Source organism: Schistocerca americana, unplaced genomic scaffold, assembly GCF_021461395.2.
Source record: "Schistocerca americana isolate TAMUIC-IGC-003095 unplaced genomic scaffold, iqSchAmer2.1 HiC_scaffold_981, whole genome shotgun sequence".
Lineage (NCBI taxonomy): Eukaryota > Metazoa > Arthropoda > Insecta > Orthoptera > Acrididae > Schistocerca > Schistocerca americana.
This window is the reverse complement of record NW_025726765.1, coordinates 19,105-46,235: the sequence shown is the minus strand read 5'-3', so window position 1 is coordinate 46,235 and position 27,131 is coordinate 19,105. Positions and strand designations below refer to the sequence as shown.

The window sequence follows — 27,131 nt, the reverse complement described above, 5'->3', positions numbered from 1 at the left end:
TGCACATATAAAACTACTCATAGCGTCACCATAGTCATAAGACATTAATCATTTATGAAATGCCGCAAAATTAATCTGCAGCAAGCTGTGTTGCCATTAGATGGCAATGGCATTGTTTTGACAGTGCTACCTAGTAGTGGTGCAGCCTAAACGAATTAATTACTTCCCCTAAACTTTTCCATCTAGCTTAAATAATGAAGCATTATACTTTCATATGCGTGAAGGAAATATCTCCACATTCTGAATTAAAGAGAACACAAATTTCGTCCGAGCTTTCCAGATCGTGCTCGAGATGAACAGAAAAAAGAAGTGTTACCTTACCTTCACGTGTCTTCTGTTCCATCAGCGTCCAATGGGGTAAGTTGCAGTTTTTGCTGATTATTGCCTGATGACGTGATGTTTGTCCCTCGTGTACAACACCCACGAGTGCATACAGCTTCCTTAGAACATCTGATAGTCTGAGCTTGGTCCTTCGGTTGCTCAGCGACAGACAAGGGCGATTGACAATGCTGCCGTATTTCCTAGCACTATGGGCTCCCACGGAGGGAGCAAAGGTAAGAGAAATAATTGATTTTGTGGCTTGCACTGTGGCTGGAAGATACAGTCATTCAGCAAATCTCATTTGCCGTTTTGACACCGGCCGAGAAAGAGGGCGACTTTCAGGCGGAGAGGGTGGCTCGAAGGCGGTAACCCCGACATGGCCCGCCATCTCCCGGAGGGTGCAGTAACTTAACCCCAGCAACGGCCGGCGCCGCGAGTCGCGATGTCTTCCGCACGAAAACTGCATTGCTTTCTGCAGAAGGCCGTTATTGTGCCTGTCTGCTTGCTAACACGACGGCCAACAGCGCGTTTCTAAGGAAGCAAGTACATTCACGGCACCATGCTCTTCGCCGAATGCGACAACGTCAAGAGTTCTCGTTCCACTACGATAGCGCGACGCATTACAAATATTCGCCTGAGGCCGAGGAGAAGCATACTTACCTGGCGTAGAGGATACCGTGATCATGAAGGCGGTTCCTCCGGGGTGAGGCTTGTCCATTGCACTTCGGTCGAGCTGACCCCCGCGATTACTCCAAATGCGAGTAACTCGGGCGCATAATTTTTGGTAGTCGGGACTGCGTTCGCGCTGTCCCGGTGCTAATCTCCATTACAATCAAAGCATCTCCTCGTGTTGGACGATAACTACTGTACTGTGAGTGATTTACCAGCTTCTCGTAACCGATGATGCCTCCACTAGAAGCGACAAAATACACTAGGAAACGGCGTCGAAAGCTAGAGCCAGCGCACTGCTCTTCAACCGCGTGGCACGCGCGCTCGTAATAACAGCGGAAGCCGCGAGATGGCTCAGGCCACCTAACTTGGCTACGATTTCCGTATTAACGGTCGAACGGCCCCTTTTAGCATTCTCTGTCCATAAACGGATTGCGCGCCAAACGTTATTCGGCGGCGCGGCATTCCCTGCAAGCACAGTGACTGCTGTGGCGCGAGCGGGCGTACAGGGGCCATCGGCCAGCCGAACGCTTTGGTGCCTGTGGCATGGTACATGAGGGGCCGGAAGCAAGCGTCTAGCGTAGCGTCTCGGGACTTGCAGACTTGCGGCACTTGAGGAGCTTGTGGGGATGTGAATCGAAGGAAGTAACATGACGAGCTGCACCGAAAACGAGAAACATAGATTCTAGCCAACAGCGCCCTGTGCTCCCAGGCGAGGCGGCCACCCATCCAAGCCCAACGTCGGTGATCGGACGAGAACCGGCGTATTTGCACCCTTTTCTTACCCCGTTGCCGTTGGCGAGTGAATGCTGCAACGTGTGCTGGCAAGTCAGCTTCGGATCCTCACTTAACTTCCACACACAGTGAATATCTTCCTGGCCACGACAGTTTCCCGCCGCAGTTGGCGTCTACCTGCTCCAAGGAATGGCCTTTCGTCGCAGTGGTTGTGTTTCATCTGACAACTTTGCAGGCAACCTAAAATAACGCTTGGAAATGAGCAATTTTTAAAGCACGAGGAGGACTGAAAACGACCGCATGAAATTATTAAGCTCGGTTTCGATTGCAACAATTCCAATGAAATACTCACGTACACTAATTGCAGAGATAGGTAGGAATAAATAAATAAATTCGTTGTTGAATCTCTACATTCGGAGAAAAAAAAAATTACACTGTATTGTTTAATATCATTTCTTTACACTTCAGAACTGTTACTACTTCAAAAACAAGCAATTTAATTTATCCTTACTTACTCCATGTCCAAGCAAAGAGGCAGAGAGGGGTGAATGTAATGCCTGCAGCAGTTTCAAATGTATGCACATATAAAACTACTCATAGCGTCACCATAGTCATAAGACATTAATCATTTATGAAATGCCGCAAAATTAATCTGCAGCAAGCTGTGTTGCCATTAGATGGCAATGGCATTGTTTTGACAGTGCTACCTAGTAGTGGTGCAGCCTAAACGAATTAATTACTTCCCCTAAACTTTTCCATCTAGCTTAAATAATGAAGCATTATACTTTCATATGCGTGAAGGAAATATCTCCACATTCTGAATTAAAGAGAACACAAATTTCGTCCGAGCTTTCCAGATCGTGCTCGAGATGAACAGAAAAAAGAAGTGTTACCTTACCTTCACGTGTCTTCTGTTCCATCAGCGTCCAATGGGGTAAGTTGCAGTTTTTGCTGATTATTGCCTGATGACTTGATGTTTGTCCCTCGTGTACAACACCCACGAGTGCATACAGCTTCCTTAGAACATCTGATAGTCTGAGCTTGGTCCTTCGGTTGCTCAGCGACAGACAAGGGCGATTGACAATGCTGCCGTATTTCCTAGCACTATGGGCTCCCACGGAGGGAGCAAAGGTAAGAGAAATAATTGATTTTGTGGCTTGCACTGTGGCTGGAAGATACAGTCATTCAGCAAATCTCATTTGCCGTTTTGACACCGGCCGAGAAAGAGGGCGACTTTCAGGCGGAGAGGGTGGCTCGAAGGCGGTAACCCCGACATGGCCCGCCATCTCCCGGAGGGTGCAGTAACTTAACCCCAGCAACGGCCGGCGCCGCGAGTCGCGATGTCTTCCGCACGAAAACTGCATTGCTTTCTGCAGAAGGCCGTTATTGTGCCTGTCTGCTTGCTAACACGACGGCCAACAGCGCGTTTCTAAGGAAGCAAGTACATTCACGGCACCATGCTCTTCGCCGAATGCGACAACGTCAAGAGTTCTCGTTCCACTACGATAGCGCGACGCATTACAAATATTCGCCTGAGGCCGAGGAGAAGCATACTTACCTGGCGTAGAGGATACCGTGATCATGAAGGCGGTTCCTCCGGGGTGAGGCTTGTCCATTGCACTTCGGTCGAGCTGACCCCCGCGATTACTCCAAATGCGAGTAACTCGGGCGCATAATTTTTGGTAGTCGGGACTGCGTTCGCGCTGTCCCGGTGCTAATCTCCATTACAATCAAAGCATCTCCTCGTGTTGGACGATAACTACTGTACTGTGAGTGATTTACCAGCTTCTCGTAACCGATGATGCCTCCACTAGAAGCGACAAAATACACTAGGAAACGGCGTCGAAAGCTAGAGCCAGCGCACTGCTCTTCAACCGCGTGGCACGCGCGCTCGTAATAACAGCGGAAGCCGCGAGATGGCTCAGGCCACCTAACTTGGCTACGATTTCCGTATTAACGGTCGAACGGCCCCTTTTAGCATTCTCTGTCCATAAACGGATTGCGCGCCAAACGTTATTCGGCGGCGCGGCATTCCCTGCAAGCACAGTGACTGCTGTGGCGCGAGCGGGCGTACAGGGGCCATCGGCCAGCCGAACGCTTTGGTGCCTGTGGCATGGTACATGAGGGGCCGGAAGCAAGCGTCTAGCGTAGCGTCTCGGGACTTGCAGACTTGCGGCACTTGAGGAGCTTGTGGGGATGTGAATCGAAGGAAGTAACATGACGAGCTGCACCGAAAACGAGAAACATAGATTCTAGCCAACAGCGCCCTGTGCTCCCAGGCGAGGCGGCCACCCATCCAAGCCCAACGTCGGTGATCGGACGAGAACCGGCGTATTTGCACCCTTTTCTTACCCCGTTGCCGTTGGCGAGTGAATGCTGCAACGTGTGCTGGCAAGTCAGCTTCGGATCCTCACTTAACTTCCACACACAGTGAATATCTTCCTGGCCACGACAGTTTCCCGCCGCAGTTGGCGTCTACCTGCTCCAAGGAATGGCCTTTCGTCGCAGTGGTTGTGTTTCATCTGACAACTTTGCAGGCAACCTAAAATAACGCTTGGAAATGAGCAATTTTTAAAGCACGAGGAGGACTGAAAACGACCGCATGAAATTATTAAGCTCGGTTTCGATTGCAACAATTCCAATGAAATACTCACGTACACTAATTGCAGAGATAGGTAGGAATAAATAAATAAATTCGTTGTTGAATCTCTACATTCGGAGAAAAAAAAAATTACACTGTATTGTTTAATATCATTTCTTTACACTTCAGAACTGTTACTACTTCAAAAACAAGCAATTTAATTTATCCTTACTTACTCCATGTCCAAGCAAAGAGGCAGAGAGGGGTGAATGTAATGCCTGCAGCAGTTTCAAATGTATGCACATATAAAACTACTCATAGCGTCACCATAGTCATAAGACATTAATCATTTATGAAATGCCGCAAAATTAATCTGCAGCAAGCTGTGTTGCCATTAGATGGCAATGGCATTGTTTTGACAGTGCTACCTAGTAGTGGTGCAGCCTAAACGAATTAATTACTTCCCCTAAACTTTTCCATCTAGCTTAAATAATGAAGCATTATACTTTCATATGCGTGAAGGAAATATCTCCACATTCTGAATTAAAGAGAACACAAATTTCGTCCGAGCTTTCCAGATCGTGCTCGAGATGAACAGAAAAAAGAAGTGTTACCTTACCTTCACGTGTCTTCTGTTCCATCAGCGTCCAATGGGGTAAGTTGCAGTTTTTGCTGATTATTGCCTGATGACGTGATGTTTGTCCCTCGTGTACAACACCCACGAGTGCATACAGCTTCCTTAGAACATCTGATAGTCTGAGCTTGGTCCTTCGGTTGCTCAGCGACAGACAAGGGCGATTGACAATGCTGCCGTATTTCCTAGCACTATGGGCTCCCACGGAGGGAGCAAAGGTAAGAGAAATAATTGATTTTGTGGCTTGCACTGTGGCTGGAAGATACAGTCATTCAGCAAATCTCATTTGCCGTTTTGACACCGGCCGAGAAAGAGGGCGACTTTCAGGCGGAGAGGGTGGCTCGAAGGCGGTAACCCCGACATGGCCCGCCATCTCCCGGAGGGTGCAGTAACTTAACCCCAGCAACGGCCGGCGCCGCGAGTCGCGATGTCTTCCGCACGAAAACTGCATCGCTTTCTGCAGAAGGCCGTTATTGTGCCTGTCTGCTTGCTAACACGACGGCCAACAGCGCGTTTCTAAGGAAGCAAGTACATTCACGGCACCATGCTCTTCGCCGAATGCGACAACGTCAAGAGTTCTCGTTCCACTACGATAGCGCGACGCATTACAAATATTCGCCTGAGGCCGAGGAGAAGCATACTTACCTGGCGTAGAGGATACCGTGATCATGAAGGCGGTTCCTCCGGGGTGAGGCTTGTCCATTGCACTTCGGTCGAGCTGACCCCCGCGATTACTCCAAATGCGAGTAACTCGGGCGCATAATTTTTGGTAGTCGGGACTGCGTTCGCGCTGTCCCGGTGCTAATCTCCATTACAATCAAAGCATCTCCTCGTGTTGGACGATAACTACTGTACTGTGAGTGATTTACCAGCTTCTCGTAACCGATGATGCCTCCACTAGAAGCGACAAAATACACTAGGAAACGGCGTCGAAAGCTAGAGCCAGCGCACTGCTCTTCAACCGCGTGGCACGCGCGCTCGTAATAACAGCGGAAGCCGCGAGATGGCTCAGGCCACCTAACTTGGCTACGATTTCCGTATTAACGGTCGAACGGCCCCTTTTAGCATTCTCTGTCCATAAACGGATTGCGCGCCAAACGTTATTCGGCGGCGCGGCATTCCCTGCAAGCACAGTGACTGCTGTGGCGCGAGCGGGCGTACAGGGGCCATCGGCCAGCCGAACGCTTTGGTGCCTGTGGCATGGTACATGAGGGGCCGGAAGCAAGCGTCTAGCGTAGCGTCTCGGGACTTGCAGACTTGCGGCACTTGAGGAGCTTGTGGGGATGTGAATCGAAGGAAGTAACATGACGAGCTGCACCGAAAACGAGAAACATAGATTCTAGCCAACAGCGCCCTGTGCTCCCAGGCGAGGCGGCCACCCATCCAAGCCCAACGTCGGTGATCGGACGAGAACCGGCGTATTTGCACCCTTTTCTTACCCCGTTGCCGTTGGCGAGTGAATGCTGCAACGTGTGCTGGCAAGTCAGCTTCGGATCCTCACTTAACTTCCACACACAGTGAATATCTTCCTGGCCACGACAGTTTCCCGCCGCAGTTGGCGTCTACCTGCTCCAAGGAATGGCCTTTCGTCGCAGTGGTTGTGTTTCATCTGACAACTTTGCAGGCAACCTAAAATAACGCTTGGAAATGAGCAATTTTTAAAGCACGAGGAGGACTGAAAACGACCGCATGAAATTATTAAGCTCGGTTTCGATTGCAACAATTCCAATGAAATACTCACGTACACTAATTGCAGAGATAGGTAGGAATAAATAAATAAATTCGTTGTTGAATCTCTACATTCGGAGAAAAAAAAAATTACACTGTATTGTTTAATATCATTTCTTTACACTTCAGAACTGTTACTACTTCAAAAACAAGCAATTTAATTTATCCTTACTTACTCCATGTCCAAGCAAAGAGGCAGAGAGGGGTGAATGTAATGCCTGCAGCAGTTTCAAATGTATGCACATATAAAACTACTCATAGCGTCACCATAGTCATAAGACATTAATCATTTATGAAATGCCGCAAAATTAATCTGCAGCAAGCTGTGTTGCCATTAGATGGCAATGGCATTGTTTTGACAGTGCTACCTAGTAGTGGTGCAGCCTAAACGAATTAATTACTTCCCCTAAACTTTTCCATCTAGCTTAAATAATGAAGCATTATACTTTCATATGCGTGAAGGAAATATCTCCACATTCTGAATTAAAGAGAACACAAATTTCGTCCGAGCTTTCCAGATCGTGCTCGAGATGAACAGAAAAAAGAAGTGTTACCTTACCTTCACGTGTCTTCTGTTCCATCAGCGTCCAATGGGGTAAGTTGCAGTTTTTGCTGATTATTGCCTGATGACGTGATGTTTGTCCCTCGTGTACAACACCCACGAGTGCATACAGCTTCCTTAGAACATCTGATAGTCTGAGCTTGGTCCTTCGGTTGCTCAGCGACAGACAAGGGCGATTGACAATGCTGCCGTATTTCCTAGCACTATGGGCTCCCACGGAGGGAGCAAAGGTAAGAGAAATAATTGATTTTGTGGCTTGCACTGTGGCTGGAAGATACAGTCATTCAGCAAATCTCATTTGCCGTTTTGACACCGGCCGAGAAAGAGGGCGACTTTCAGGCGGAGAGGGTGGCTCGAAGGCGGTAACCCCGACATGGCCCGCCATCTCCCGGAGGGTGCAGTAACTTAACCCCAGCAACGGCCGGCGCCGCGAGTCGCGATGTCTTCCGCACGAAAACTGCATCGCTTTCTGCAGAAGGCCGTTATTGTGCCTGTCTGCTTGCTAACACGACGGCCAACAGCGCGTTTCTAAGGAAGCAAGTACATTCACGGCACCATGCTCTTCGCCGAATGCGACAACGTCAAGAGTTCTCGTTCCACTACGATAGCGCGACGCATTACAAATATTCGCCTGAGGCCGAGGAGAAGCATACTTACCTGGCGTAGAGGATACCGTGATCATGAAGGCGGTTCCTCCGGGGTGAGGCTTGTCCATTGCACTTCGGTCGAGCTGACCCCCGCGATTACTCCAAATGCGAGTAACTCGGGCGCATAATTTTTGGTAGTCGGGACTGCGTTCGCGCTGTCCCGGTGCTAATCTCCATTACAATCAAAGCATCTCCTCGTGTTGGACGATAACTACTGTACTGTGAGTGATTTACCAGCTTCTCGTAACCGATGATGCCTCCACTAGAAGCGACAAAATACACTAGGAAACGGCGTCGAAAGCTAGAGCCAGCGCACTGCTCTTCAACCGCGTGGCACGCGCGCTCGTAATAACAGCGGAAGCCGCGAGATGGCTCAGGCCACCTAACTTGGCTACGATTTCCGTATTAACGGTCGAACGGCCCCTTTTAGCATTCTCTGTCCATAAACGGATTGCGCGCCAAACGTTATTCGGCGGCGCGGCATTCCCTGCAAGCACAGTGACTGCTGTGGCGCGAGCGGGCGTACAGGGGCCATCGGCCAGCCGAACGCTTTGGTGCCTGTGGCATGGTACATGAGGGGCCGGAAGCAAGCGTCTAGCGTAGCGTCTCGGGACTTGCAGACTTGCGGCACTTGAGGAGCTTGTGGGGATGTGAATCGAAGGAAGTAACATGACGAGCTGCACCGAAAACGAGAAACATAGATTCTAGCCAACAGCGCCCTGTGCTCCCAGGCGAGGCGGCCACCCATCCAAGCCCAACGTCGGTGATCGGACGAGAACCGGCGTATTTGCACCCTTTTCTTACCCCGTTGCCGTTGGCGAGTGAATGCTGCAACGTGTGCTGGCAAGTCAGCTTCGGATCCTCACTTAACTTCCACACACAGTGAATATCTTCCTGGCCACGACAGTTTCCCGCCGCAGTTGGCGTCTACCTGCTCCAAGGAATGGCCTTTCGTCGCAGTGGTTGTGTTTCATCTGACAACTTTGCAGGCAACCTAAAATAACGCTTGGAAATGAGCAATTTTTAAAGCACGAGGAGGACTGAAAACGACCGCATGAAATTATTAAGCTCGGTTTCGATTGCAACAATTCCAATGAAATACTCACGTACACTAATTGCAGAGATAGGTAGGAATAAATAAATAAATTCGTTGTTGAATCTCTACATTCGGAGAAAAAAAAAATTACACTGTATTGTTTAATATCATTTCTTTACACTTCAGAACTGTTACTACTTCAAAAACAAGCAATTTAATTTATCCTTACTTACTCCATGTCCAAGCAAAGAGGCAGAGAGGGGTGAATGTAATGCCTGCAGCAGTTTCAAATGTATGCACATATAAAACTACTCATAGCGTCACCATAGTCATAAGACATTAATCATTTATGAAATGCCGCAAAATTAATCTGCAGCAAGCTGTGTTGCCATTAGATGGCAATGGCATTGTTTTGACAGTGCTACCTAGTAGTGGTGCAGCCTAAACGAATTAATTACTTCCCCTAAACTTTTCCATCTAGCTTAAATAATGAAGCATTATACTTTCATATGCGTGAAGGAAATATCTCCACATTCTGAATTAAAGAGAACACAAATTTCGTCCGAGCTTTCCAGATCGTGCTCGAGATGAACAGAAAAAAGAAGTGTTACCTTACCTTCACGTGTCTTCTGTTCCATCAGCGTCCAATGGGGTAAGTTGCAGTTTTTGCTGATTATTGCCTGATGACGTGATGTTTGTCCCTCGTGTACAACACCCACGAGTGCATACAGCTTCCTTAGAACATCTGATAGTCTGAGCTTGGTCCTTCGGTTGCTCAGCGACAGACAAGGGCGATTGACAATGCTGCCGTATTTCCTAGCACTATGGGCTCCCACGGAGGGAGCAAAGGTAAGAGAAATAATTGATTTTGTGGCTTGCACTGTGGCTGGAAGATACAGTCATTCAGCAAATCTCATTTGCCGTTTTGACACCGGCCGAGAAAGAGGGCGACTTTCAGGCGGAGAGGGTGGCTCGAAGGCGGTAACCCCGACATGGCCCGCCATCTCCCGGAGGGTGCAGTAACTTAACCCCAGCAACGGCCGGCGCCGCGAGTCGCGATGTCTTCCGCACGAAAACTGCATCGCTTTCTGCAGAAGGCCGTTATTGTGCCTGTCTGCTTGCTAACACGACGGCCAACAGCGCGTTTCTAAGGAAGCAAGTACATTCACGGCACCATGCTCTTCGCCGAATGCGACAACGTCAAGAGTTCTCGTTCCACTACGATAGCGCGACGCATTACAAATATTCGCCTGAGGCCGAGGAGAAGCATACTTACCTGGCGTAGAGGATACCGTGATCATGAAGGCGGTTCCTCCGGGGTGAGGCTTGTCCATTGCACTTCGGTCGAGCTGACCCCCGCGATTACTCCAAATGCGAGTAACTCGGGCGCATAATTTTTGGTAGTCGGGACTGCGTTCGCGCTGTCCCGGTGCTAATCTCCATTACAATCAAAGCATCTCCTCGTGTTGGACGATAACTACTGTACTGTGAGTGATTTACCAGCTTCTCGTAACCGATGATGCCTCCACTAGAAGCGACAAAATACACTAGGAAACGGCGTCGAAAGCTAGAGCCAGCGCACTGCTCTTCAACCGCGTGGCACGCGCGCTCGTAATAACAGCGGAAGCCGCGAGATGGCTCAGGCCACCTAACTTGGCTACGATTTCCGTATTAACGGTCGAACGGCCCCTTTTAGCATTCTCTGTCCATAAACGGATTGCGCGCCAAACGTTATTCGGCGGCGCGGCATTCCCTGCAAGCACAGTGACTGCTGTGGCGCGAGCGGGCGTACAGGGGCCATCGGCCAGCCGAACGCTTTGGTGCCTGTGGCATGGTACATGAGGGGCCGGAAGCAAGCGTCTAGCGTAGCGTCTCGGGACTTGCAGACTTGCGGCACTTGAGGAGCTTGTGGGGATGTGAATCGAAGGAAGTAACATGACGAGCTGCACCGAAAACGAGAAACATAGATTCTAGCCAACAGCGCCCTGTGCTCCCAGGCGAGGCGGCCACCCATCCAAGCCCAACGTCGGTGATCGGACGAGAACCGGCGTATTTGCACCCTTTTCTTACCCCGTTGCCGTTGGCGAGTGAATGCTGCAACGTGTGCTGGCAAGTCAGCTTCGGATCCTCACTTAACTTCCACACACAGTGAATATCTTCCTGGCCACGACAGTTTCCCGCCGCAGTTGGCGTCTACCTGCTCCAAGGAATGGCCTTTCGTCGCAGTGGTTGTGTTTCATCTGACAACTTTGCAGGCAACCTAAAATAACGCTTGGAAATGAGCAATTTTTAAAGCACGAGGAGGACTGAAAACGACCGCATGAAATTATTAAGCTCGGTTTCGATTGCAACAATTCCAATGAAATACTCACGTACACTAATTGCAGAGATAGGTAGGAATAAATAAATAAATTCGTTGTTGAATCTCTACATTCGGAGAAAAAAAAAATTACACTGTATTGTTTAATATCATTTCTTTACACTTCAGAACTGTTACTACTTCAAAAACAAGCAATTTAATTTATCCTTACTTACTCCATGTCCAAGCAAAGAGGCAGAGAGGGGTGAATGTAATGCCTGCAGCAGTTTCAAATGTATGCACATATAAAACTACTCATAGCGTCACCATAGTCATAAGACATTAATCATTTATGAAATGCCGCAAAATTAATCTGCAGCAAGCTGTGTTGCCATTAGATGGCAATGGCATTGTTTTGACAGTGCTACCTAGTAGTGGTGCAGCCTAAACGAATTAATTACTTCCCCTAAACTTTTCCATCTAGCTTAAATAATGAAGCATTATACTTTCATATGCGTGAAGGAAATATCTCCACATTCTGAATTAAAGAGAACACAAATTTCGTCCGAGCTTTCCAGATCGTGCTCGAGATGAACAGAAAAAAGAAGTGTTACCTTACCTTCACGTGTCTTCTGTTCCATCAGCGTCCAATGGGGTAAGTTGCAGTTTTTGCTGATTATTGCCTGATGACGTGATGTTTGTCCCTCGTGTACAACACCCACGAGTGCATACAGCTTCCTTAGAACATCTGATAGTCTGAGCTTGGTCCTTCGGTTGCTCAGCGACAGACAAGGGCGATTGACAATGCTGCCGTATTTCCTAGCACTATGGGCTCCCACGGAGGGAGCAAAGGTAAGAGAAATAATTGATTTTGTGGCTTGCACTGTGGCTGGAAGATACAGTCATTCAGCAAATCTCATTTGCCGTTTTGACACCGGCCGAGAAAGAGGGCGACTTTCAGGCGGAGAGGGTGGCTCGAAGGCGGTAACCCCGACATGGCCCGCCATCTCCCGGAGGGTGCAGTAACTTAACCCCAGCAACGGCCGGCGCCGCGAGTCGCGATGTCTTCCGCACGAAAACTGCATCGCTTTCTGCAGAAGGCCGTTATTGTGCCTGTCTGCTTGCTAACACGACGGCCAACAGCGCGTTTCTAAGGAAGCAAGTACATTCACGGCACCATGCTCTTCGCCGAATGCGACAACGTCAAGAGTTCTCGTTCCACTACGATAGCGCGACGCATTACAAATATTCGCCTGAGGCCGAGGAGAAGCATACTTACCTGGCGTAGAGGATACCGTGATCATGAAGGCGGTTCCTCCGGGGTGAGGCTTGTCCATTGCACTTCGGTCGAGCTGACCCCCGCGATTACTCCAAATGCGAGTAACTCGGGCGCATAATTTTTGGTAGTCGGGACTGCGTTCGCGCTGTCCCGGTGCTAATCTCCATTACAATCAAAGCATCTCCTCGTGTTGGACGATAACTACTGTACTGTGAGTGATTTACCAGCTTCTCGTAACCGATGATGCCTCCACTAGAAGCGACAAAATACACTAGGAAACGGCGTCGAAAGCTAGAGCCAGCGCACTGCTCTTCAACCGCGTGGCACGCGCGCTCGTAATAACAGCGGAAGCCGCGAGATGGCTCAGGCCACCTAACTTGGCTACGATTTCCGTATTAACGGTCGAACGGCCCCTTTTAGCATTCTCTGTCCATAAACGGATTGCGCGCCAAACGTTATTCGGCGGCGCGGCATTCCCTGCAAGCACAGTGACTGCTGTGGCGCGAGCGGGCGTACAGGGGCCATCGGCCAGCCGAACGCTTTGGTGCCTGTGGCATGGTACATGAGGGGCCGGAAGCAAGCGTCTAGCGTAGCGTCTCGGGACTTGCAGACTTGCGGCACTTGAGGAGCTTGTGGGGATGTGAATCGAAGGAAGTAACATGACGAGCTGCACCGAAAACGAGAAACATAGATTCTAGCCAACAGCGCCCTGTGCTCCCAGGCGAGGCGGCCACCCATCCAAGCCCAACGTCGGTGATCGGACGAGAACCGGCGTATTTGCACCCTTTTCTTACCCCGTTGCCGTTGGCGAGTGAATGCTGCAACGTGTGCTGGCAAGTCAGCTTCGGATCCTCACTTAACTTCCACACACAGTGAATATCTTCCTGGCCACGACAGTTTCCCGCCGCAGTTGGCGTCTACCTGCTCCAAGGAATGGCCTTTCGTCGCAGTGGTTGTGTTTCATCTGACAACTTTGCAGGCAACCTAAAATAACGCTTGGAAATGAGCAATTTTTAAAGCACGAGGAGGACTGAAAACGACCGCATGAAATTATTAAGCTCGGTTTCGATTGCAACAATTCCAATGAAATACTCACGTACACTAATTGCAGAGATAGGTAGGAATAAATAAATAAATTCGTTGTTGAATCTCTACATTCGGAGAAAAAAAAAATTACACTGTATTGTTTAATATCATTTCTTTACACTTCAGAACTGTTACTACTTCAAAAACAAGCAATTTAATTTATCCTTACTTACTCCATGTCCAAGCAAAGAGGCAGAGAGGGGTGAATGTAATGCCTGCAGCAGTTTCAAATGTATGCACATATAAAACTACTCATAGCGTCACCATAGTCATAAGACATTAATCATTTATGAAATGCCGCAAAATTAATCTGCAGCAAGCTGTGTTGCCATTAGATGGCAATGGCATTGTTTTGACAGTGCTACCTAGTAGTGGTGCAGCCTAAACGAATTAATTACTTCCCCTAAACTTTTCCATCTAGCTTAAATAATGAAGCATTATACTTTCATATGCGTGAAGGAAATATCTCCACATTCTGAATTAAAGAGAACACAAATTTCGTCCGAGCTTTCCAGATCGTGCTCGAGATGAACAGAAAAAAGAAGTGTTACCTTACCTTCACGTGTCTTCTGTTCCATCAGCGTCCAATGGGGTAAGTTGCAGTTTTTGCTGATTATTGCCTGATGACGTGATGTTTGTCCCTCGTGTACAACACCCACGAGTGCATACAGCTTCCTTAGAACATCTGATAGTCTGAGCTTGGTCCTTCGGTTGCTCAGCGACAGACAAGGGCGATTGACAATGCTGCCGTATTTCCTAGCACTATGGGCTCCCACGGAGGGAGCAAAGGTAAGAGAAATAATTGATTTTGTGGCTTGCACTGTGGCTGGAAGATACAGTCATTCAGCAAATCTCATTTGCCGTTTTGACACCGGCCGAGAAAGAGGGCGACTTTCAGGCGGAGAGGGTGGCTCGAAGGCGGTAACCCCGACATGGCCCGCCATCTCCCGGAGGGTGCAGTAACTTAACCCCAGCAACGGCCGGCGCCGCGAGTCGCGATGTCTTCCGCACGAAAACTGCATCGCTTTCTGCAGAAGGCCGTTATTGTGCCTGTCTGCTTGCTAACACGACGGCCAACAGCGCGTTTCTAAGGAAGCAAGTACATTCACGGCACCATGCTCTTCGCCGAATGCGACAACGTCAAGAGTTCTCGTTCCACTACGATAGCGCGACGCATTACAAATATTCGCCTGAGGCCGAGGAGAAGCATACTTACCTGGCGTAGAGGATACCGTGATCATGAAGGCGGTTCCTCCGGGGTGAGGCTTGTCCATTGCACTTCGGTCGAGCTGACCCCCGCGATTACTCCAAATGCGAGTAACTCGGGCGCATAATTTTTGGTAGTCGGGACTGCGTTCGCGCTGTCCCGGTGCTAATCTCCATTACAATCAAAGCATCTCCTCGTGTTGGACGATAACTACTGTACTGTGAGTGATTTACCAGCTTCTCGTAACCGATGATGCCTCCACTAGAAGCGACAAAATACACTAGGAAACGGCGTCGAAAGCTAGAGCCAGCGCACTGCTCTTCAACCGCGTGGCACGCGCGCTCGTAATAACAGCGGAAGCCGCGAGATGGCTCAGGCCACCTAACTTGGCTACGATTTCCGTATTAACGGTCGAACGGCCCCTTTTAGCATTCTCTGTCCATAAACGGATTGCGCGCCAAACGTTATTCGGCGGCGCGGCATTCCCTGCAAGCACAGTGACTGCTGTGGCGCGAGCGGGCGTACAGGGGCCATCGGCCAGCCGAACGCTTTGGTGCCTGTGGCATGGTACATGAGGGGCCGGAAGCAAGCGTCTAGCGTAGCGTCTCGGGACTTGCAGACTTGCGGCACTTGAGGAGCTTGTGGGGATGTGAATCGAAGGAAGTAACATGACGAGCTGCACCGAAAACGAGAAACATAGATTCTAGCCAACAGCGCCCTGTGCTCCCAGGCGAGGCGGCCACCCATCCAAGCCCAACGTCGGTGATCGGACGAGAACCGGCGTATTTGCACCCTTTTCTTACCCCGTTGCCGTTGGCGAGTGAATGCTGCAACGTGTGCTGGCAAGTCAGCTTCGGATCCTCACTTAACTTCCACACACAGTGAATATCTTCCTGGCCACGACAGTTTCCCGCCGCAGTTGGCGTCTACCTGCTCCAAGGAATGGCCTTTCGTCGCAGTGGTTGTGTTTCATCTGACAACTTTGCAGGCAACCTAAAATAACGCTTGGAAATGAGCAATTTTTAAAGCACGAGGAGGACTGAAAACGACCGCATGAAATTATTAAGCTCGGTTTCGATTGCAACAATTCCAATGAAATACTCACGTACACTAATTGCAGAGATAGGTAGGAATAAATAAATAAATTCGTTGTTGAATCTCTACATTCGGAGAAAAAAAAAATTACACTGTATTGTTTAATATCATTTCTTTACACTTCAGAACTGTTACTACTTCAAAAACAAGCAATTTAATTTATCCTTACTTACTCCATGTCCAAGCAAAGAGGCAGAGAGGGGTGAATGTAATGCCTGCAGCAGTTTCAAATGTATGCACATATAAAACTACTCATAGCGTCACCATAGTCATAAGACATTAATCATTTATGAAATGCCGCAAAATTAATCTGCAGCAAGCTGTGTTGCCATTAGATGGCAATGGCATTGTTTTGACAGTGCTACCTAGTAGTGGTGCAGCCTAAACGAATTAATTACTTCCCCTAAACTTTTCCATCTAGCTTAAATAATGAAGCATTATACTTTCATATGCGTGAAGGAAATATCTCCACATTCTGAATTAAAGAGAACACAAATTTCGTCCGAGCTTTCCAGATCGTGCTCGAGATGAACAGAAAAAAGAAGTGTTACCTTACCTTCACGTGTCTTCTGTTCCATCAGCGTCCAATGGGGTAAGTTGCAGTTTTTGCTGATTATTGCCTGATGACGTGATGTTTGTCCCTCGTGTACAACACCCACGAGTGCATACAGCTTCCTTAGAACATCTGATAGTCTGAGCTTGGTCCTTCGGTTGCTCAGCGACAGACAAGGGCGATTGACAATGCTGCCGTATTTCCTAGCACTATGGGCTCCCACGGAGGGAGCAAAGGTAAGAGAAATAATTGATTTTGTGGCTTGCACTGTGGCTGGAAGATACAGTCATTCAGCAAATCTCATTTGCCGTTTTGACACCGGCCGAGAAAGAGGGCGACTTTCAGGCGGAGAGGGTGGCTCGAAGGCGGTAACCCCGACATGGCCCGCCATCTCCCGGAGGGTGCAGTAACTTAACCCCAGCAACGGCCGGCGCCGCGAGTCGCGATGTCTTCCGCACGAAAACTGCATCGCTTTCTGCAGAAGGCCGTTATTGTGCCTGTCTGCTTGCTAACACGACGGCCAACAGCGCGTTTCTAAGGAAGCAAGTACATTCACGGCACCATGCTCTTCGCCGAATGCGACAACGTCAAGAGTTCTCGTTCCACTACGATAGCGCGACGCATTACAAATATTCGCCTGAGGCCGAGGAGAAGCATACTTACCTGGCGTAGAGGATACCGTGATCATGAAGGCGGTTTCTCCGGGGTGAGGCTTGTCCATTGCACTTCGGTCGAGCTGACCCCCCGCGATTACTCCAAATGCGAGTAACTCGGGCGCATAATTTTTGGTAGTCGGGACTGCGTTCGCGCTGTCCCGGTGCTAATCTCCATTACAATCAAAGCATCTCCTCGTGTTGGACGATAACTACTGTACTGTGAGTGATTTACCAGCTTCTCGTAACCGATGATGCCTCCACTAGAAGCGACAAAATACACTAGGAAACGGCGTCGAAAGCTAGAGCCAGCGCACTGCTCTTCAACCGCGTGGCACGCGCGCTCGTAATAACAGCGGAAGCCGCGAGATGGCTCAGGCCACCTAACTTGGCTACGATTTCCGTATTAACGGTCGAACGGCCCCTTTTAGCATTCTCTGTCCATAAACGGATTGCGCGCCAAACGTTATTCGGCGGCGCGGCATTCCCTGCAAGCACAGTGACTGCTGTGGCGCGAGCGGGCGTACAGGGGCCATCGGCCAGCCGAACGCTTTGGTGCCTGTGGCATGGTACATGAGGGGCCGGAAGCAAGCGTCTAGCGTAGCGTCTCGGGACTTGCAGACTTGCGGCACTTGAGGAGCTTGTGGGGATGTGAATCGAAGGAAGTAACATGACGAGCTGCACCGAAAACGAGAAACATAGATTCTAGCCAACAGCGCCCTGTGCTCCCAGGCGAGGCGGCCACCCATCCAAGCCCAACGTCGGTGATCGGACGAGAACCGGCGTATTTGCACCCTTTTCTTACCCCGTTGCCGTTGGCGAGTGAATGCTGCAACGTGTGCTGGCAAGTCAGCTTCGGATCCTCACTTAACTTCCACACACAGTGAATATCTTCCTGGCCACGACAGTTTCCCGCCGCAGTTGGCGTCTACCTGCTCCAAGGAATGGCCTTTCGTCGCAGTGGTTGTGTTTCATCTGACAACTTTGCAGGCAACCTAAAATAACGCTTGGAAATGAGCAATTTTTAAAGCACGAGGAGGACTGAAAACGACCGCATGAAATTATTAAGCTCGGTTTCGATTGCAACAATTCCAATGAAATACTCACGTACACTAATTGCAGAGATAGGTAGGAATAAATAAATAAATTCGTTGTTGAATCTCTACATTCGGAGAAAAAAAAAATTACACTGTATTGTTTAATATCATTTCTTTACACTTCAGAACTGTTACTACTTCAAAAACAAGCAATTTAATTTATCCTTACTTACTCCATGTCCAAGCAAAGAGGCAGAGAGGGGTGAATGTAATGCCTGCAGCAGTTTCAAATGTATGCACATATAAAACTACTCATAGCGTCACCATAGTCATAAGACATTAATCATTTATGAAATGCCGCAAAATTAATCTGCAGCAAGCTGTGTTGCCATTAGATGGCAATGGCATTGTTTTGACAGTGCTACCTAGTAGTGGTGCAGCCTAAACGAATTAATTACTTCCCCTAAACTTTTCCATCTAGCTTAAATAATGAAGCATTATACTTTCATATGCGTGAAGGAAATATCTCCACATTCTGAATTAAAGAGAACACAAATTTCGTCCGAGCTTTCCAGATCGTGCTCGAGATGAACAGAAAAAAGAAGTGTTACCTTACCTTCACGTGTCTTCTGTTCCATCAGCGTCCAATGGGGTAAGTTGCAGTTTTTGCTGATTATTGCCTGATGACGTGATGTTTGTCCCTCGTGTACAACACCCACGAGTGCATACAGCTTCCTTAGAACATCTGATAGTCTGAGCTTGGTCCTTCGGTTGCTCAGCGACAGACAAGGGCGATTGACAATGCTGCCGTATTTCCTAGCACTATGGGCTCCCACGGAGGGAGCAAAGGTAAGAGAAATAATTGATTTTGTGGCTTGCACTGTGGCTGGAAGATACAGTCATTCAGCAAATCTCATTTGCCGTTTTGACACCGGCCGAGAAAGAGGGCGACTTTCAGGCGGAGAGGGTGGCTCGAAGGCGGTAACCCCGACATGGCCCGCCATCTCCCGGAGGGTGCAGTAACTTAACCCCAGCAACGGCCGGCGCCGCGAGTGGCGATGTCTTCCGCACGAAAACTGCATCGCTTTCTGCAGAAGGCCGTTATTGTGCCTGTCTGCTTGCTAACACGACGGCCAACAGCGCGTTTCTAAGGAAGCAAGTACATTCACGGCACCATGCTCTTCGCCGAATGCGACAACGTCAAGAGTTCTCGTTCCACTACGATAGCGCGACGCATTACAAATATTCGCCTGAGGCCGAGGAGAAGCATACTTACCTGGCGTAGAGGATACCGTGATCATGAAGGCGGTTCCTCCGGGGTGAGGCTTGTCCATTGCACTTCGGTCGAGCTGACCCCCGCGATTACTCCAAATGCGAGTAACTCGGGCGCATAATTTTTGGTAGTCGGGACTGCGTTCGCGCTGTCCCGGTGCTAATCTCCATTACAATCAAAGCATCTCCTCGTGTTGGACGATAACTACTGTACTGTGAGTGATTTACCAGCTTCTCGTAACCGATGATGCCTCCACTAGAAGCGACAAAATACACTAGGAAACGGCGTCGAAAGCTAGAGCCAGCGCACTGCTCTTCAACCGCGTGGCACGCGCGCTCGTAATAACAGCGGAAGCCGCGAGATGGCTCAGGCCACCTAACTTGGCTACGATTTCCGTATTAACGGTCGAACGGCCCCTTTTAGCATTCTCTGTCCATAAACGGATTGCGCGCCAAACGTTATTCGGCGGCGCGGCATTCCCTGCAAGCACAGTGACTGCTGTGGCGCGAGCGGGCGTACAGGGGCCATCGGCCAGCCGAACGCTTTGGTGCCTGTGGCATGGTACATGAGGGGCCGGAAGCAAGCGTCTAGCGTAGCGTCTCGGGACTTGCAGACTTGCGGCACTTGAGGAGCTTGTGGGGATGTGAATCGAAGGAAGTAACATGACGAGCTGCACCGAAAACGAGAAACATAGATTCTAGCCAACAGCGCCCTGTGCTCCCAGGCGAGGCGGCCACCCATCCAAGCCCAACGTCGGTGATCGGACGAGAACCGGCGTATTTGCACCCTTTTCTTACCCCGTTGCCGTTGGCGAGTGAATGCTGCAACGTGTGCTGGCAAGTCAGCTTCGGATCCTCACTTAACTTCCACACACAGTGAATATCTTCCTGGCCACGACAGTTTCCCGCCGCAGTTGGCGTCTACCTGCTCCAAGGAATGGCCTTTCGTCGCAGTGGTTGTGTTTCATCTGACAACTTTGCAGGCAACCTAAAATAACGCTTGGAAATGAGCAATTTTTAAAGCACGAGGAGGACTGAAAACGACCGCATGAAATTATTAAGCTCGGTTTCGATTGCAACAATTCCAATGAAATACTCACGTACACTAATTGCAGAGATAGGTAGGAATAAATAAATAAATTCGTTGTTGAATCTCTACATTCGGAGAAAAAAAAAATTACACTGTATTGTTTAATATCATTTCTTTACACTTCAGAACTGTTACTACTTCAAAAACAAGCAATTTAATTTATCCTTACTTACTCCATGTCCAAGCAAAGAGGCAGAGAGGGGTGAATGTAATGCCTGCAGCAGTTTCAAATGTATGCACATATAAAACTACTCATAGCGTCACCATAGTCATAAGACATTAATCATTTATGAAATGCCGCAAAATTAATCTGCAGCAAGCTGTGTTGCCATTAGATGGCAATGGCATTGTTTTGACAGTGCTACCTAGTAGTGGTGCAGCCTAAACGAATTAATTACTTCCCCTAAACTTTTCCATCTAGCTTAAATAATGAAGCATTATACTTTCATATGCGTGAAGGAAATATCTCCACATTCTGAATTAAAGAGAACACAAATTTCGTCCGAGCTTTCCAGATCGTGCTCGAGATGAACAGAAAAAAGAAGTGTTACCTTACCTTCACGTGTCTTCTGTTCCATCAGCGTCCAATGGGGTAAGTTGCAGTTTTTGCTGATTATTGCCTGATGACGTGATGTTTGTCCCTCGTGTACAACACCCACGAGTGCATACAGCTTCCTTAGAACATCTGATAGTCTGAGCTTGGTCCTTCGGTTGCTCAGCGACAGACAAGGGCGATTGACAATGCTGCCGTATTTCCTAGCACTATGGGCTCCCACGGAGGGAGCAAAGGTAAGAGAAATAATTGATTTTGTGGCTTGCACTGTGGCTGGAAGATACAGTCATTCAGCAAATCTCATTTGCCGTTTTGACACCGGCCGAGAAAGAGGGCGACTTTCAGGCGGAGAGGGTGGCTCGAAGGCGGTAACCCCGACATGGCCCGCCATCTCCCGGAGGGTGCAGTAACTTAACCCCAGCAACGGCCGGCGCCGCGAGTCGCGATGTCTTCCGCACGAAAACTGCATCGCTTTCTGCAGAAGGCCGTTATTGTGCCTGTCTGCTTGCTAACACGACGGCCAACAGCGCGTTTCTAAGGAAGCAAGTACATTCACGGCACCATGCTCTTCGCCGAATGCGACAACGTCAAGAGTTCTCGTTCCACTACGATAGCGCGACGCATTACAAATATTCGCCTGAGGCCGAGGAGAAGCATACTTACCTGGCGTAGAGGATACCGTGATCATGAAGGCGGTTTCTCCGGGGTGAGGCTTGTCCATTGCACTTCGGTCGAGCTGACCCCCCGCGATTACTCCAAATGCGAGTAACTCGGGCGCATAATTTTTGGTAGTCGGGACTGCGTTCGCGCTGTCCCGGTGCTAATCTCCATTACAATCAAAGCATCTCCTCGTGTTGGACGATAACTACTGTACTGTGAGTGATTTACCAGCTTCTCGTAACCGATGATGCCTCCACTAGAAGCGACAAAATACACTAGGAAACGGCGTCGAAAGCTAGAGCCAGCGCACTGCTCTTCAACCGCGTGGCACGCGCGCTCGTAATAACAGCGGAAGCCGCGAGATGGCTCAGGCCACCTAACTTGGCTACGATTTCCGTATTAACGGTCGAACGGCCCCTTTTAGCATTCTCTGTCCATAAACGGATTGCGCGCCAAACGTTATTCGGCGGCGCGGCATTCCCTGCAAGCACAGTGACTGCTGTGGCGCGAGCGGGCGTACAGGGGCCATCGGCCAGCCGAACGCTTTGGTGCCTGTGGCATGGTACATGAGGGGCCGGAAGCAAGCGTCTAGCGTAGCGTCTCGGGACTTGCAGACTTGCGGCACTTGAGGAGCTTGTGGGGATGTGAATCGAAGGAAGTAACATGACGAGCTGCACCGAAAACGAGAAACATAGATTCTAGCCAACAGCGCCCTGTGCTCCCAGGCGAGGCGGCCACCCATCCAAGCCCAACGTCGGTGATCGGACGAGAACCGGCGTATTTGCACCCTTTTCTTACCCCGTTGCCGTTGGCGAGTGAATGCTGCAACGTGTGCTGGCAAGTCAGCTTCGGATCCTCACTTAACTTCCACACACAGTGAATATCTTCCTGGCCACGACAGTTTCCCGCCGCAGTTGGCGTCTACCTGCTCCAAGGAATGGCCTTTCGTCGCAGTGGTTGTGTTTCATCTGACAACTTTGCAGGCAACCTAAAATAACGCTTGGAAATGAGCAATTTTTAAAGCACGAGGAGGACTGAAAACGACCGCATGAAATTATTAAGCTCGGTTTCGATTGCAACAATTCCAATGAAATACTCACGTACACTAATTGCAGAGATAGGTAGGAATAAATAAATAAATTCGTTGTTGAATCTCTACATTCGGAGAAAAAAAAAATTACACTGTATTGTTTAATATCATTTCTTTACACTTCAGAACTGTTACTACTTCAAAAACAAGCAATTTAATTTATCCTTACTTACTCCATGTCCAAGCAAAGAGGCAGAGAGGGGTGAATGTAATGCCTGCAGCAGTTTCAAATGTATGCACATATAAAACTACTCATAGCGTCACCATAGTCATAAGACATTAATCATTTATGAAATGCCGCAAAATTAATCTGCAGCAAGCTGTGTTGCCATTAGATGGCAATGGCATTGTTTTGACAGTGCTACCTAGTAGTGGTGCAGCCTAAACGAATTAATTACTTCCCCTAAACTTTTCCATCTAGCTTAAATAATGAAGCATTATACTTTCATATGCGTGAAGGAAATATCTCCACATTCTGAATTAAAGAGAACACAAATTTCGTCCGAGCTTTCCAGATCGTGCTCGAGATGAACAGAAAAAAGAAGTGTTACCTTACCTTCACGTGTCTTCTGTTCCATCAGCGTCCAATGGGGTAAGTTGCAGTTTTTGCTGATTATTGCCTGATGACGTGATGTTTGTCCCTCGTGTACAACACCCACGAGTGCATACAGCTTCCTTAGAACATCTGATAGTCTGAGCTTGGTCCTTCGGTTGCTCAGCGACAGACAAGGGCGATTGACAATGCTGCCGTATTTCCTAGCACTATGGGCTCCCACGGAGGGAGCAAAGGTAAGAGAAATAATTGATTTTGTGGCTTGCACTGTGGCTGGAAGATACAGTCATTCAGCAAATCTCATTTGCCGTTTTGACACCGGCCGAGAAAGAGGGCGACTTTCAGGCGGAGAGGGTGGCTCGAAGGCGGTAACCCCGACATGGCCCGCCATCTCCCGGAGGGTGCAGTAACTTAACCCCAGCAACGGCCGGCGCCGCGAGTGGCGATGTCTTCCGCACGAAAACTGCATCGCTTTCTGCAGAAGGCCGTTATTGTGCCTGTCTGCTTGCTAACACGACGGCCAACAGCGCGTTTCTAAGGAAGCAAGTACATTCACGGCACCATGCTCTTCGCCGAATGCGACAACGTCAAGAGTTCTCGTTCCACTACGATAGCGCGACGCATTACAAATATTCGCCTGAGGCCGAGGAGAAGCATACTTACCTGGCGTAGAGGATACCGTGATCATGAAGGCGGTTCCTCCGGGGTGAGGCTTGTCCATTGCACTTCGGTCGAGCTGACCCCCGCGATTACTCCAAATGCGAGTAACTCGGGCGCATAATTTTTGGTAGTCGGGACTGCGTTCGCGCTGTCCCGGTGCTAATCTCCATTACAATCAAAGCATCTCCTCGTGTTGGACGATAACTACTGTACTGTGAGTGATTTACCAGCTTCTCGTAACCGATGATGCCTCCACTAGAAGCGACAAAATACACTAGGAAACGGCGTCGAAAGCTAGAGCCAGCGCACTGCTCTTCAACCGCGTGGCACGCGCGCTCGTAATAACAGCGGAAGCCGCGAGATGGCTCAGGCCACCTAACTTGGCTACGATTTCCGTATTAACGGTCGAACGGCCCCTTTTAGCATTCTCTGTCCATAAACGGATTGCGCGCCAAACGTTATTCGGCGGCGCGGCATTCCCTGCAAGCACAGTGACTGCTGTGGCGCGAGCGGGCGTACAGGGGCCATCGGCCAGCCGAACGCTTTGGTGCCTGTGGCATGGTACATGAGGGGCCGGAAGCAAGCGTCTAGCGTAGCGTCTCGGGACTTGCAGACTTGCGGCACTTGAGGAGCTTGTGGGGATGTGAATCGAAGGAAGTAACATGACGAGCTGCACCGAAAACGAGAAACATAGATTCTAGCCAACAGCGCCCTGTGCTCCCAGGCGAGGCGGCCACCCATCCAAGCCCAACGTCGGTGATCGGACGAGAACCGGCGTATTTGCACCCTTTTCTTACCCCGTTGCCGTTGGCGAGTGAATGCTGCAACGTGTGCTGGCAAGTCAGCTTCGGATCCTCACTTAACTTCCACACACAGTGAATATCTTCCTGGCCACGACAGTTTCCCGCCGCAGTTGGCGTCTACCTGCTCCAAGGAATGGCCTTTCGTCGCAGTGGTTGTGTTTCATCTGACAACTTTGCAGGCAACCTAAAATAACGCTTGGAAATGAGCAATTTTTAAAGCACGAGGAGGACTGAAAACGACCGCATGAAATTATTAAGCTCGGTTTCGATTGCAACAATTCCAATGAAATACTCACGTACACTAATTGCAGAGATAGGTAGGAATAAATAAATAAATTCGTTGTTGAATCTCTACATTCGGAGAAAAAAAAAATTACACTGTATTGTTTAATATCATTTCTTTACACTTCAGAACTGTTACTACTTCAAAAACAAGCAATTTAATTTATCCTTACTTACTCCATGTCCAAGCAAAGAGGCAGAGAGGGGTGAATGTAATGCCTGCAGCAGTTTCAAATGTATGCACATATAAAACTACTCATAGCGTCACCATAGTCATAAGACATTAATCATTTATGAAATGCCGCAAAATTAATCTGCAGCAAGCTGTGTTGCCATTAGATGGCAATGGCATTGTTTTGACAGTGCTACCTAGTAGTGGTGCAGCCTAAACGAATTAATTACTTCCCCTAAACTTTTCCATCTAGCTTAAATAATGAAGCATTATACTTTCATATGCGTGAAGGAAATATCTCCACATTCTGAATTAAAGAGAACACAAATTTCGTCCGAGCTTTCCAGATCGTGCTCGAGATGAACAGAAAAAAGAAGTGTTACCTTACCTTCACGTGTCTTCTGTTCCATCAGCGTCCAATGGGGTAAGTTGCAGTTTTTGCTGATTATTGCCTGATGACGTGATGTTTGTCCCTCGTGTACAACACCCACGAGTGCATACAGCTTCCTTAGAACATCTGATAGTCTGAGCTTGGTCCTTCGGTTGCTCAGCGACAGACAAGGGCGATTGACAATGCTGCCGTATTTCCTAGCACTATGGGCTCCCACGGAGGGAGCAAAGGTAAGAGAAATAATTGATTTTGTGGCTTGCACTGTGGCTGGAAGATACAGTCATTCAGCAAATCTCATTTGCCGTTTTGACACCGGCCGAGAAAGAGGGCGACTTTCAGGCGGAGAGGGTGGCTCGAAGGCGGTAACCCCGACATGGCCCGCCATCTCCCGGAGGGTGCAGTAACTTAACCCCAGCAACGGCCGGCGCCGCGAGTCGCGATGTCTTCCGCACGAAAACTGCATCGCTTTCTGCAGAAGGCCGTTATTGTGCCTGTCTGCTTGCTAACACGACGGCCAACAGCGCGTTTCTAAGGAAGCAAGTACATTCACGGCACCATGCTCTTCGCCGAATGCGACAACGTCAAGAGTTCTCGTTCCACTACGATAGCGCGACGCATTACAAATATTCGCCTGAGGCCGAGGAGAAGCATCTCCGGCGGTACACCGCAAGGTTACCGCCCTTCGATAGTGCCGTTTTCGCGCTAATCGAAGTGCTAGGGTTTACAGGTGCCAGCCAGCCAGCCAGCAGCAGTTCCCGGTCCCGGCCTGCAGCGGTGGTCCCGCAGCCAGCCAGCCAGCCAGCCAGCCAGCCAGCCAGCAGCAGTCCAGCCAGCAGCAGTCCAGCCAGCAGCAGTCCAGCCAGCAGCAGTCCTGCCAGCAGCAGCAGCAGCAGCAGCAGCAGCAGCAGCAGCCGCCGCCGCCGCCGCCGCCCCGGCCCAGTCCGCGGCAGCAGCGTCCCTGCCTCTCGCCGTCGCCGTCGCCGTCGCCGTCGCCGTCGCCGTCGCCGTCGCCGTCGCCGTCGCCGTCGCCGTCGCCGTCGCCGTCGCCGTCGCCGTCGCCGTCGCCGTCGCCGTCGCCGTCCGTCGTCTCCCAGTGTGTGTCCTGTCCCTTTAGTGCTGTGTTTTTCTTTCTTCTTCTTGTCGTCATGTCCGCCCCCACCACCACCGTCACTACTACCACCACCGCCATCGTGTATACGTCCCCTTCCGCCGCCACCACCACTATCACTTGGTGTGCCCAGTCCCACCCCCCTCCTTCCATCCCTCCCCTCCTCTCTATCCCTTCGCCCTCGCTCTTTGTCGCCCCCTCTCCCGCCTCTTCCTCTCGTTCTGATCCTTTCCCCCCACTCCCCCAGCCTGTCACTGCAGCTCCGGCTAGGGTGGTGGCCCGTCGGGCCACTGCCCACGCCCAGCTCTCCCCGTCGCCGTCGCCATCGCCATCACCGCCACCACCGTCATCGTCACCATCACCATCACTGCCACA

General features: G+C 49.7%; 11 non-coding genes across 11 annotated transcripts; all 11 read left to right on the top strand.

Moving 5' to 3' along the window:
- The first annotated feature begins 973 nt into the window (after positions 1–973).
- Positions 974–1,135, top strand: LOC124593461. The gene has a single exon (XR_006978081.1). It is a non-coding gene; the product is annotated as a U1 spliceosomal RNA (small nuclear RNA).
- Positions 1,136–3,275: 2,140 nt separating this feature from the next.
- Positions 3,276–3,437, top strand: LOC124593460. Its single transcript, XR_006978080.1, has one exon. It is a non-coding gene; the product is annotated as a U1 spliceosomal RNA (small nuclear RNA).
- A 2,140-nt stretch (positions 3,438–5,577) lies between these two features.
- LOC124593459 lies at positions 5,578–5,739 on the top strand. The gene has a single exon (XR_006978079.1). It is a non-coding gene; the product is annotated as a U1 spliceosomal RNA (small nuclear RNA).
- Positions 5,740–7,879: 2,140 nt separating this feature from the next.
- Positions 7,880–8,041, top strand: LOC124593458. The gene has a single exon (XR_006978078.1). It is a non-coding gene; the product is annotated as a U1 spliceosomal RNA (small nuclear RNA).
- Positions 8,042–10,181: 2,140 nt separating this feature from the next.
- Positions 10,182–10,343, top strand: LOC124593457. Its single transcript, XR_006978077.1, has one exon. It is a non-coding gene; the product is annotated as a U1 spliceosomal RNA (small nuclear RNA).
- A 2,140-nt stretch (positions 10,344–12,483) lies between these two features.
- On the top strand, positions 12,484–12,645 carry LOC124593456. Its single transcript, XR_006978076.1, has one exon. It is a non-coding gene; the product is annotated as a U1 spliceosomal RNA (small nuclear RNA).
- Positions 12,646–14,785: 2,140 nt separating this feature from the next.
- Positions 14,786–14,947, top strand: LOC124593455. Its single transcript, XR_006978075.1, has one exon. It is a non-coding gene; the product is annotated as a U1 spliceosomal RNA (small nuclear RNA).
- A 2,140-nt stretch (positions 14,948–17,087) lies between these two features.
- Positions 17,088–17,250, top strand: LOC124593467. Its single transcript, XR_006978088.1, has one exon. It is a non-coding gene; the product is annotated as a U1 spliceosomal RNA (small nuclear RNA).
- A 2,140-nt stretch (positions 17,251–19,390) lies between these two features.
- On the top strand, positions 19,391–19,552 carry LOC124593471. Its single transcript, XR_006978092.1, has one exon. It is a non-coding gene; the product is annotated as a U1 spliceosomal RNA (small nuclear RNA).
- Positions 19,553–21,692: 2,140 nt separating this feature from the next.
- On the top strand, positions 21,693–21,855 carry LOC124593466. The gene has a single exon (XR_006978086.1). It is a non-coding gene; the product is annotated as a U1 spliceosomal RNA (small nuclear RNA).
- A 2,140-nt stretch (positions 21,856–23,995) lies between these two features.
- LOC124593470 lies at positions 23,996–24,157 on the top strand. The gene has a single exon (XR_006978091.1). It is a non-coding gene; the product is annotated as a U1 spliceosomal RNA (small nuclear RNA).
- The last annotated feature ends 2,974 nt before the right edge of the window (positions 24,158–27,131 follow it).